This window comes from Protopterus annectens, chromosome 16.part0 (genome assembly GCF_019279795.1).
Source record: "Protopterus annectens isolate FY-2018-M chromosome 16.part0, PAN1.0, whole genome shotgun sequence".
Classification (NCBI taxonomy): domain Eukaryota; kingdom Metazoa; phylum Chordata; order Ceratodontiformes; family Protopteridae; genus Protopterus; species Protopterus annectens.
The window spans coordinates 81169489-81181532 of NC_056750.1; positions in this window are offsets into that span (position 1 = coordinate 81169489).

Below are 12044 nucleotides of genomic sequence, written 5' to 3' on the forward strand. Positions count from 1 at the left end.
GGGTTGTGGCTGGAGGCACATACACAGGGCCAGTATTAACATGTTGCTGTGATAACATCACACATCTACTGTTGTAACAGGGTTTGTTGCACGATATGTTCTATGAGGGATATGAAGTCATTAACTCCCACAGCTGTCACCATCTACAGTCTGCAATCCTCACACTGCCCTCTGCAGTTCACAGATAGGTGCTCTGTGGGTAACACCTGAAACAAAAGGCACCACACACTGGCCAGTCTGCAGATGACCCTACAGATGGGTGTTTCCTCATAAACATAGCACTGACATAGTAGGTATGAAAACATGTAGGACAGCCATATCCACACACACACTGTTAAACCAACCTTACTCCAAATGTAGTATAGCAGCACTTACAGTCTGTAGTCAGGTCAGGCACATCCCCCTCCTATGTGTTGGCCTGTTTCCACAGTGTATGTTGTTAGAGGTAAACCCCAAACCATCTGAGATGCTGTTTTCCAAACAACAGATCGAGTTCCTACTCACAGTGAATGAAAGGCCCAACACCAACATGATTTTCTTAGATATTGGTGTGTGTTATCATGCAATTGACTATGGGAATGTTACCACAGCTGCTCCACATGCAATTAGCTAGAGGAGGGCTGAAATTCATACACAGGTCATCAGCTGATCCTGAGCATCACTTAAAATACACATACTGCTGCCGAAGCAAAGCAGGTGTAAGTCTCCACATCCACCAGAGAGGGAGTGAGAGAGGCAGACAGAGGCACAGAAAAGCCAGGGAGGGGTGGGAGAGCAAAACATAAGCATGTCTACGTCACACACCTACCAGTACAGGGTATCAAACCCCTGATGACTATGTAGTGCTATCACATGTCCTTGTGGTTATTGGATGCGCCACATAGGTTACATGTTGGGGTGCCCTCAGAATGTATATGTGATGGTGAATGACATCTGCAACAGGGATATGGTAGCTATGTGTCAGATGTAGTACACGTGCCTGTCCACATGAACAGGTGTCAGCGTTAACACAGCCACACCCTCATAGGGACACACACACAATGACACATTTGGCAGGGCCAGGAATACAACTCATCAATAGTGGGATTGCCACAACACAGTATTGTGCAGGTATCACATGCACCACAGGGGTCATACGGAGGTTATATGTGCAAAGGGTTTGTGGAGGTGTCTGACATCAGACAGCATGCTTCAGTATGCCAATGGGGGTTGCAGTGAGTGTGAATGTGGTCATACGCACCATACACCATTCACACAGACATAGGTGCCAATACTGACATGCATGGGTGCACTGCATCACAGGTGTGTTGTGGTTGGTGCCAAACAGCTATACAAGGCTAGTTAATGGGTATACCTTGGAATCAGGCCACATGACAATGGTCGGCATTGTGGCTCAGGGGTGTAGTGTCTGGAGTTGCCCAAACAGGTGGGTATTGTATTCACCATCCAGTCACCTGGGTGACTATTGCATGTGGCCAACGCTGTGCATTGCTTGCCATGTATGTGTTTCTTAGTCCATCATATGGACAGTGTCTGGGATGTGCACACCTCCCACATGCATGTACAGTGACATGTGGAACTGTATCTGGGGTGCCTGGCCCATGTTGTGTACACAGATTGTTATCATCAGATGTGCCAGTCCTGGCCTCATATGGTGGGAACTGTTAATGAACAGCAGGTTGACCCTGCACCTACATTGATAGCATGATACCAGTATTCCTTGGTGTCAGTGGCATCTGTCCATACAGGTTTGCATTTCAGGCATGGTATGTCCTTTGTGGGTCACATTTGATGGCACCATAAGTGTTGCAGGTGTCCAGTGGGGAACATGAGGGAGGTACACTGTCGGCATGTACATGCCTATTGGACTGATGGACAGGGTGCCATGCCCTCTGTAGCCCACTGCAATCACACCGTGGTTACTATCAGTGGGCAATATGCAGGGTACTACCAACATAATGGCTATTGCCTAGGCAAGTGTGTGTGTGTGTGTGTGTGTGTGTGTGTGTGTGTGTGTGTGTGTGTGTGTGTGTGTGTATGAGACATGGGTCGAGATTGTTTCCTGGGTAATACAAGGGTTGCTAACGTTGTTCAGCTGGCATTGATGTCACATTTAGGGGTATGGATTTGCACCACAGCCTCTCGGCTATTTCACAACTGTTATCCCTGTATGGTGGACATTGTGATATATACTTGGCCTACCATATAAAAGTTTGCAAAAACCACTCCACATTGAGTCCAGTTGTTACACACTCACAACCACAGCCTCACAGGAAACAAATGACAAACTCAGACACACACATGCCATGTCTGGGATTAGAACTCCTACCTAACTAGTACATTACACTACACTATTATGGGATGCACCACGGAGATTACTGCAGTACTCCTTCCCCAAAGTTGTATTTCACAGTAAATGACATCAGCAGGATTGCCAAAGTAGGGCATTGGAATTGTACTGAGTGTGACTAGCCTAAAATGCATTGCTCCTTACACAGACAGAAACACACCCAAAACATCCACAACTGCCATGTGTGATAATAGAACCCCTAGCAGAGTTTATATATCACACTACAGCATGATGCTGTTATAGGACGCACCATGGGGATTGCTGGAGTGCCCCTTCCTCAAAGGTGTATTTCACAGTGAATGACATCAGCAGGATTTCCAAAGTAGGGCATTAGAATTGTATTGAGTGTGACTAGCCTAAAATACATTGCTCCCTACACAGACATAGAAACACACACAAGACATCCACAACTGCTGTGTGTGGGAATAGAACCCCTACCAGAGTTCTATATCACACTACACCATGATGCTGTTATAGGACGCACCACAGGGATTGCTGAAGTGCTCCTTCCCCAAGGTGTATTTCACAGTAAATGACATCAGCAGGATTGCCAAAGTAGGGCCTTTGAATTGTACTGAATGTGACAAGCCTAAAATGCATTGCTCCCTACACAGACATAGAAACACACGCAAGATATCCACAACTGCTATGTGTGGGAATAGAACCCCTACCAGAGTTCTATATCACACTACAGCATGATGCTGTTATAGGATGCACCACAGGGATTGCTGAAGTGCTCAATCCCCTAAGGTGTATTTCACAGTAAATGACATCAGCAGGATTGGCAAAGTATGGCATTTGAATTGTACTGAGTGTGAATAGCCTGAAATGCATTGTTCTCTCTACACACACACACACACACACACACACACACACACACACACACACACACACACACACACGCACACACACACACACACACACACACACACACACACACACACACACACACACACACACACAAAATTGCCAAGTATGGGATTAGAACTACTACCTAACAATTTTATCACACTACAGCAGTATGCAGTTATGGGAAGTGCTATGGTGATTACTGGGCTACAACCTTCCCAGAGGTGTATTTCTAGGTGAATGACATCATCAGCCTTGCCAAAGTAGAGCATTTGAATTATAGGGAGTGTGACTACTCTAAAACACATTGGTCTCTACACAGATAGGCACACACAGACACAATTGCCAAGTCTGGGATTAGAACTCCTACCTAACTATTTTATCACACTACAGCAGTTATGGGACGCTCTATGGAGATTACTGGGCTACAACTTTCCCAGAGGTGTATTTCTAGGTGGATGACGTCAGCAGCCTTGCCAAAGAAGAGCATTTGAATTGTAGGGAGTGTAACTACCCTAAAAAGCATTGCTCTCTCTACACAGGCAGACAGACACACACAATTGCCAAGTCTGGGATTAGAACTACTACCTAACTATTTTATCACACTACAGCAGTATGCAGTTACAGGACATGCTATGGACATTACTGGGCTACAACATTCCTAGACATGTATTTCTAGATGGATACATCAGCAGCCTTGCCAAAATAGAGCATTTGAATTGTAGGGAGTGTGACTACCCTAAAAAGCATTGCTCTCTACACAGACACACACACATGCTATGTCTGGGATTGGAACTCCTACCTAACTAGTTTATCACACTGCAGCAGTACGCAGTTATAGGACACACCATGGAGATTATTGAACTACAACTTCCCCAAAGGTGTATTTCACAGTGGATGACCTCAGCAGGCTTGTCAGAGTAGGGCTATGGGGAGGGCAGTGTGTGTGCATGGGCCATAACCCATTCATCTAGAGGTTGACACACCACATGCGGGCACACACAGTGTCATATTTCACAGGTATGTGTATACAGCTGCTAGTTGCCTACTTCCTTGTACAGTCATGTTGCACAGCTAGCACTTGCACCACATAGTCTGTACTGCTGACAGATACTGGTGGCTAGTATCTACAGTGAGTGAAATCTGAACCTCATGTGGTTGTGGCCCTTTGGCTGTGTGCTGTGTGGGACAGGCCTGGATGGCTCCTTGTCACAGTCACCCTCTTGCACACATCTATGTAAATCTACCTTTGGCTTATTATAGTGTGTTGTCCTTAGATATATGTCTGTATTCCTATCCACTGTGTGTGCAATGCATGAGTGGTGCATACTGAGGAATGTCTGCACTAACATCTGCAACTGCCAGATATGTCTGGTCCACTGGTGTTTGCAGACATGGCCTTCATTTGTTTAAGTGGTTGAGCATGCCCAGTGTGACCTTTCAGTATGTTGTTGACTGACATTGCCTACATTTCTTTAAGTGTGTGAGCATGCCCAGTATGCCCTTCTGTAATGAATGTGTGGATCCATTCCAGGTAGTTTGTACTCCAGTGCTGACCTTTGTGTTGTACACCTACAGGTAGCAAACTGTTTCTGCAGGGTATCCATCTATCATTTGGCAATATGGGGACAAACTGTGCAGGGGATGGTGTGTACTGTAGGTGATTGTGTCTCTGCTGCTTCAGCTGCATGGTACTGCTGTTAGCAGAGATATTCAAACATGTACCGTTATACACAGTGATGTTTTCAGCCCTCATGTACTGTCAGGAGGACATTCTTGTTCACAGTGATGTCTTGGTGGACAAGGGTGACTGCGGCTGTGTATGGTATTGTAGGCAGACAACTATGTATTCATGGTAAGTTATGCCATTCATGAGGGGGAGCTGCAGACAATTGGTGCTGGATTTTTGTATCCGGTTCAGCACCTTGGTACAGTACTGGCAGAAGATCCCATACTTGTATGCCCATCAGCATGACAGTATGGGCTTATCTTGCTGTGGCAATGCCTCACAGCTGTACAGATTCACACAGGTCAACCAGGGACAGGGGCTTTGGGTCAGGATATATACCCTATTATGGTGAAAGGGCAGATATGTAGCCACCCATGTATGTGTTTGCAGCCAGGGATAGTGTGTGCACACAACTTGGTGTCGGACCCTGCCATTCCATGCTGCCATGCTCCCACCCCCTCTGTTATTCTAACCTCTTCCATACATTATGCATACATTCTCTGATACTTTCCCTAAGGGTATCGCCCCATCACAGGTGTGTGTTAGTGTTGGTCCACAGTTCATGCAGTGGGACATGGTGGACATGTTACTGTGGTTTGTCCACATGGCCTTGCATATGGCTTATGTGGAGTGTATTATGTTGTTATTTCAGTATCCGTGACATAACATGCATTGGCAGTACGTGTGAGATACAGGCCTTTGGCAGACACATGTGGGCATTAGGTGTTGCTGCATGCCAGATGTGGCAGGTCAGTGCATTCTGACAGTCCTACAGTCCCAGATCCCCATACAGTATATTCCCCTGGGCTGACAGGGTAGGTGTGCTAGGTGTTCATGCCAATACCTCCTAACAGTCTTGCTCAGGTGGTGTGGATGCTCGCAGGGTGCTACCTACAGCTAGGGACACACCTGTATAGGACACCTGTACTGCATGCTGCAGTCTTCCACTATTGGCATATACAGGTGGGGTCTTACTGTACCCATTCCCCACAGCAGGAATATAACCAGAGAGGTGCCTATGGGTGGTGTTTGCATGAGCTGGGTGCATGTGTGCTATGGACACTACTTGCATCTGACACACAGATATGCGTTGGGCATTCCAGTTATGCTTGCATGTGCAGGTACATCAGCTGTTTCCCAATACATCAGTCCTACCTCCTTTGTGATCTGTGAGTGTTTGGGCAGACAACACCAGTATCTCCCACTACAGGACCAAATAATGTGATGCATACCTGTATGTACTTTTCCAAGGGTGTGTCCATTTCACAGTGACACAATATATACTGTATGTCTGGGGCAATTTCCCCTGTGTACTGCTTGTATATGTTGACCAACAGCCATGCCATGTCACTCTTTCAGATGGTGATACATATTACCACCATATATTTGCAATGGCTTACTGCTACCTTGTGTTATACTGATGGGTATTGTGTATGGCACTGCAGTTGTGAGGACTTGTCCCTGTCATCAGCGGTAGTGGGCAATGGCCACCAGGCTTACCTCAACATGCATACATACTGACCACTTTCACACGATATGGGACACACACCAACCTAACACACACATACCTGCATATTGTGCAGATGCTACAACCTATCTTGCTACCTTGGCCACCTCTGTGCATCTGTGCTCCACTGGTATTAGACCTGCACATACATGTTATTGCATTTCTACATAGGGTTGTGGGGGGCCACACCTGACTGTTACAATGTGTGTATATATCACATTTTGGGGGCACACCAGACCATTACTATATAATAAATTAGGGTTGGGGGAGCACGTATGACTGTTTCTGCATTCCTACACAGGATTAGGGGGCACACCTGACTATTTCTAAATTTCTACACAGTATTGGGGGGGCACACCTGACTGTTACTACATTTTTACATAGGATGGGGGCCACACCTGACTATTTCTACATTTCTACACAGGATTGGAGGGGGACACACCTGACTGTTATTACATTACTACATAGGATGGGGGCACACCTGACACTTGTACACATTTGCTATGACTGTACTGGTATGTCAGGTACTCCATTTCATTCTGTATTCTAACCTATCATGTTGACTAGAGGCATACCAGTATACTACAGATCTTAGCTTTGATTTACCTACATATTAGTTTCTGACTTCCTACCCTTCAGAACTAATGCCCCACTGCCTGACCTGCTATGGTCTGTCTGTGTAGACCTGGGGGGAGGTTACCCATAGACATCATTCAGAGGCCATAGCACAGCCTTTGTTTGTGCTTGTCTACACCTGTCCTACTGGCTGTGACTGTTGTTGGGTATGTGAACCCTCCTGACTGGCATGTGTGAATAACTTACCTTGTGGTTGTCCCAGTATTGAGGGTGGTGCTGCAGGGCTGCCTATGTCAGATGCACATAGTACATTCCCTACACATGGTTGAGCACGGGTAGTGTCATGTTTCACATCCCTTTTACTGTATGTGAGAGTCAGAGAGAGGTGTTAATCCCTGGGTCCCTCCTGTGTCAGTGTATGTGCTATGCGTTGCCTCTTTGCCCAAGGCCAGGGCATACTGTGCATGCCTCCTTCTGCCTACTGGGGCAGGCTCAGGTTGTTCCTACTCCGAGTCACTCTGTGCCTGTGCAGGCCTTGGCAGTGGTGGGGAGCTGTGTGTCCCTGCCCCATGCTGTTCCTGCTGCAGCTGTTTCCACAGGATCATATTGTGTAGCATGGAACATATGACGACAATTTGGGTACATGTAGCTGGTGAGTACTGAAAGGCTCCACCGGATGTGTCCAGGCACCGGAACCATGACTTGAGCATCCCAAACACATGCTCTACTATAATTCTGGTCTGTGCGTGTGCCTCATTATGGAGTTCTTGTTCGGGTGTGTGTGCATTTCTGATGGGTGTCATCAGCCACGGCTCCAGTGGGTATCCAGCATCCCCCACTAGGTGACCGTAAGGGATGTCACCATTGGCAAATCTCTGGTACAGCTGCGTCAGATGCCAGATATGGGAATTGTGATAGCTTCCAGGGCAGCCAGCTCACACATTCATTATTATGCCCTGGGCATCGCACATGGCCTGGCAGTTGATGGAGGGGAAGCCCTTGTGGTTGATGTAGACCCTACCCCCATGGTGCTTTAATGTGTATGTGCATGCAGTCTATAGCTCCCACTACCCCAGGTTTTCTGCTATTTGGTGGAACAGTTGCATATTGCTGGCCAATGCCTCAAAGGTGTTGGGAAAAAATAGGTGCTCACTGACATGTTCTGACATGGAATCCAAGAACTGGTGAAGTACCCTGGATGCTGATGCCTGTGATATCCCCATCATATCCCCAGTTGGCCTTTGGAAGGTACCTGTAGCTAGTATTCTTAGGCCTACACATACCTTGGTATCCACTGGGATGGGTTCCCCTCTGTTAATTCTGTGTGTTAGGCATGGCCAGCACAACTCAACAATTTGCTGTAGGAGGTCCCTGTCCAACCTATAGCTCTCCACTCTCTCCAGCTCATGTAGCCCCTGGTAGCTTACCCTGGGTCTGTACACTCTTCTACATCTCCTCACTGTGGGTTGATCGACAGCATTCACATCCATACCACCCTCAGCCTCTTCCACATGTTGTTGTATGATAGCTATTGAAGCCCCCATCATTTTGGTGTTTTGATTGTTAAAAGTTCCCCGCTTGTATACACAGGTGATGTAGAGTGTAGGAAAAACTAGAGGGGAAGGTATTTGCAAAGTTTATAGTAGTGTTCTGGGCTGGGCTGGTCTGCTGCCTGTGTAATTGACTGATTCTGATACATTTCTCCTGCCAGCTTTCATAGTTCTCCTTGATTACCTTCCTACCTCTGTTTTCCCTTCCCATTGCCATCCTGTTTAAACCCAGGGGCACGCCACACAAACACAGTGCTCAAATGTGCACAGTGCTGCTATTTCCTGATTTAACTTTATTTTTCCTTTAAAACCCAGTGTGTGGCGCACGCACTCATTTAGGCAATGTAAAGAGTGCTAGGCAGATTCAGACACACACCCTTGCTTAGCTGTGCAAACCTAAGCCGCAGGGCTCCAATCCACTTACAGTATGCCCAACGCACACACCCCTATGATGTCAGCTAACTCCTAGGCTTGCACCAAGCTATTCCTACTCTTACATTGTTGGGACCTGGCTTGCATGATGGGGAAAACTGGGATTCACTATCATTCCCCTCATTTGCATAGGATTGCTTGCTAATGCATAATTACATGTCTCACACTATGCCTCCCCCCTAAGCAACCACTACTCCTGGCCATGTTATCTTCTGCCTGCCATTGACTTTCATGGCAAAATAGTGATTTTAGTTAGAATGCTTATTTTAGGTTTATTTTATTATTTCCCCCCGATCCCATTTGCGCGCCACTGCCCTATGCTTAAACAGCCGAGATCGGCTAAAAAAAATAAAAGTTGATTTTTTTTTTTTAAGATGTTTGCAATGCCAATGGCCTTATACTTGATCATTGGCATGCTTTCTGCCTGATATTTGGAGCTGTCACGGCTCCGTTTTGGATTTTGCAGAAATGTACTCAGTTACTAACCGAGTACATTTCTGCAGATTACACTAATCCTGCATGGCCGGTTTCAAGCTTCCTAGATCACAAATTCACCTCATTTGCATTGATTTCTCCTGCAAATGGGGTGATTTGCATACAGGAGCTTAGTCCATGCAGGACTATTGCAGGAGTGCTCGTGCACATCCCTGCAGGCTGTTCCTGGATCGCACAGCAAACATGTTGCCTGCTAGAGCTCCTGCACTAATCCTGCATGCTGTGCAAGGCAGGCAGAACCCAGGGGTTTGTTTTAGAAAAGGTGGACACGTCAGGTGGAGAATGGAAAACTCTTTAGAAATGAGAGAATTGCAGTGACAGCTAAGGTCCACTGCCATTGTAACTTCTGGACTAAATGACTGAGTTAATATTAACTGCATCCTTAAGATAAAAGCTAGCAAGTTATGAAACTTTTTTTTCAACACTTTTTTTTTTTTTACTGTTTAGAATGGTAGAAAGAAATCTGTATATAAATTATTATTCTTTATGTATAAACTCTTAGCGTTTTTGCATTTTGTAACTGTACCTTTAACTTTTTTCATGTGATTGCGAACGGATAAAAGAAAGTGATGAATGAGTTACTGCAGGTTTCGATGATGTCGAGATTAAATGAAAGCATTACATCTATATACTTGTTTTTAAACAATAAAGTCCTTTTGGTGAAAAAAAATTATCGCTGCTTGGTCCTTGGATACTGCACAGCAAATTCTGCTAAAAAATTATTTATATTTCTCTATGTATCTATTTAATGTATATATTACCTGTCATATTGTCTGAAGATACTTACAAATGTAAACTACAATTATTTGTTATATTGTATATTGTTTTGTTATATTTTGATGAAACCTATGTTGAGCGTGTAGTTAGTCATTTGATCAGGGCTCTCCAGTAAACACATGTAAATAAATAAACTAGCAAGCACTCCTTCCAGAACAAACTGTAAAACATCATAAATAAAGGAATGACTATTCCACACATTGACTAGAATTGCTTCAGTCTTTTTTTTTCCATAGGATCATAGGATCATAGGAAGTTACTAGGCTAGTGGCCTTGAGACCCTTATAAGCCTAGCCAAGAATTTAGCCCATGTGCCAACAAGTCAGCAGCCTATGCCAGTGTCCAGCAGGGATACAGATGGAATTCCAGGGGTGTGTTTTCTGTTCCCCATCCAGTTATCCAGGTTCACTTAAAAAGGTTTAATGAAGTACTCTGCTTTACATGGAAAGGGAGTTTATTTCACAAAAGGGGGAGTCTCTGGGACACACATTTCCATTGCAGGCAATTTCAACTACACGCACATGTCGTGTGAGCCCATTGTGGTTATGGTGCTCCCCATCCCCACTTTTTCCCTGTAGTACAACCATTGAATAAATATAGCTCAGTAAGTAAGATATGCAGGGCAGCATCCTGTAATGAAACTTGCCTGTCTATAAAAATAGGTTCCCCCCCATTTTATGGTAGTTTTGATTTTTAAGTTTTATGATTTAAAAAACTGATGAAACAGCCTGTCTGTCACTGTTAGGCTGTGGATTCATGGTAACCCATCAGATCCTAAGCGTGAAAGCATTGTCATGCTAGAAGGCAGTGTAACAGTTCTACCTCAGCCACCAGAGAAGGTATTATGAACGAATGGTAAAAGTCCTGGACATGACTGACTGTCATCACCCCCCAAAGTCTAACCATAATATTAGGCTATCAAGATGTACACCCCTTCATTCTATGATTTGTTTAGTTGCTTATTTATTAGAATTTATTAACCAGGATAGTATACTGATGAAGAACGACTCCCCAAGTAGTAATGTGGGGTACTATAACCAGCCTAAATATGGGAATCAAATGTGGCAATGGGGTACATAGATGGATGGTTAGTCAAGCAGGTATAGGAAAAAGTTTTATAAAAATAAAAACTAACTATAATAATAATCAACCATTTATTCATAGTCTTAAATATTTTTAAATATGTGGTAGGTATTTATTAGGGGTTTGGCATAATGGTCAAGGTATTTCCCTCATAGATACAAGGTACAGGGTTTGATTCTCAGCTTTAAAATTGGAATTGGATAGGTTCAAAGGCCATCAAGGGACTGCTTCTTGTCCATGGTTGGCATAATGGTCAAGGTGTTTACCTCATAGACTCGAGGTACACAACTTAATTCTCACTTTGGGTGGGTTGGGTGGTTGGCCTAATGGTTAAGGTGTTTGCCTTACAAACACAGGGTACAGGGTTTGAGTCTCACAAGCAATAATTGGCTAGGCTTAAAATGGCTTGCAAGAGCAGTTAGCCTAGTACTAATCTATGAATCTTTGCTCACTGTCTGGTTATTGGCTAGGCATGTAATAGCCTGCATACCGATTGTACTTACATATGAACCTCTTAAATAAAAGAGTTATTTTGTTATAAAATATACATAAGCATAGACAAATCAATAAATTAGAATGTAATAAAGGTAGAAACATCATCCTTGTTTATACAATATGCATATCCTGACTGCTTATTAATTATTTTGTGTAACAGCTTCCTGTTGATTTTATCACAGTTGCATGCACAATATCACA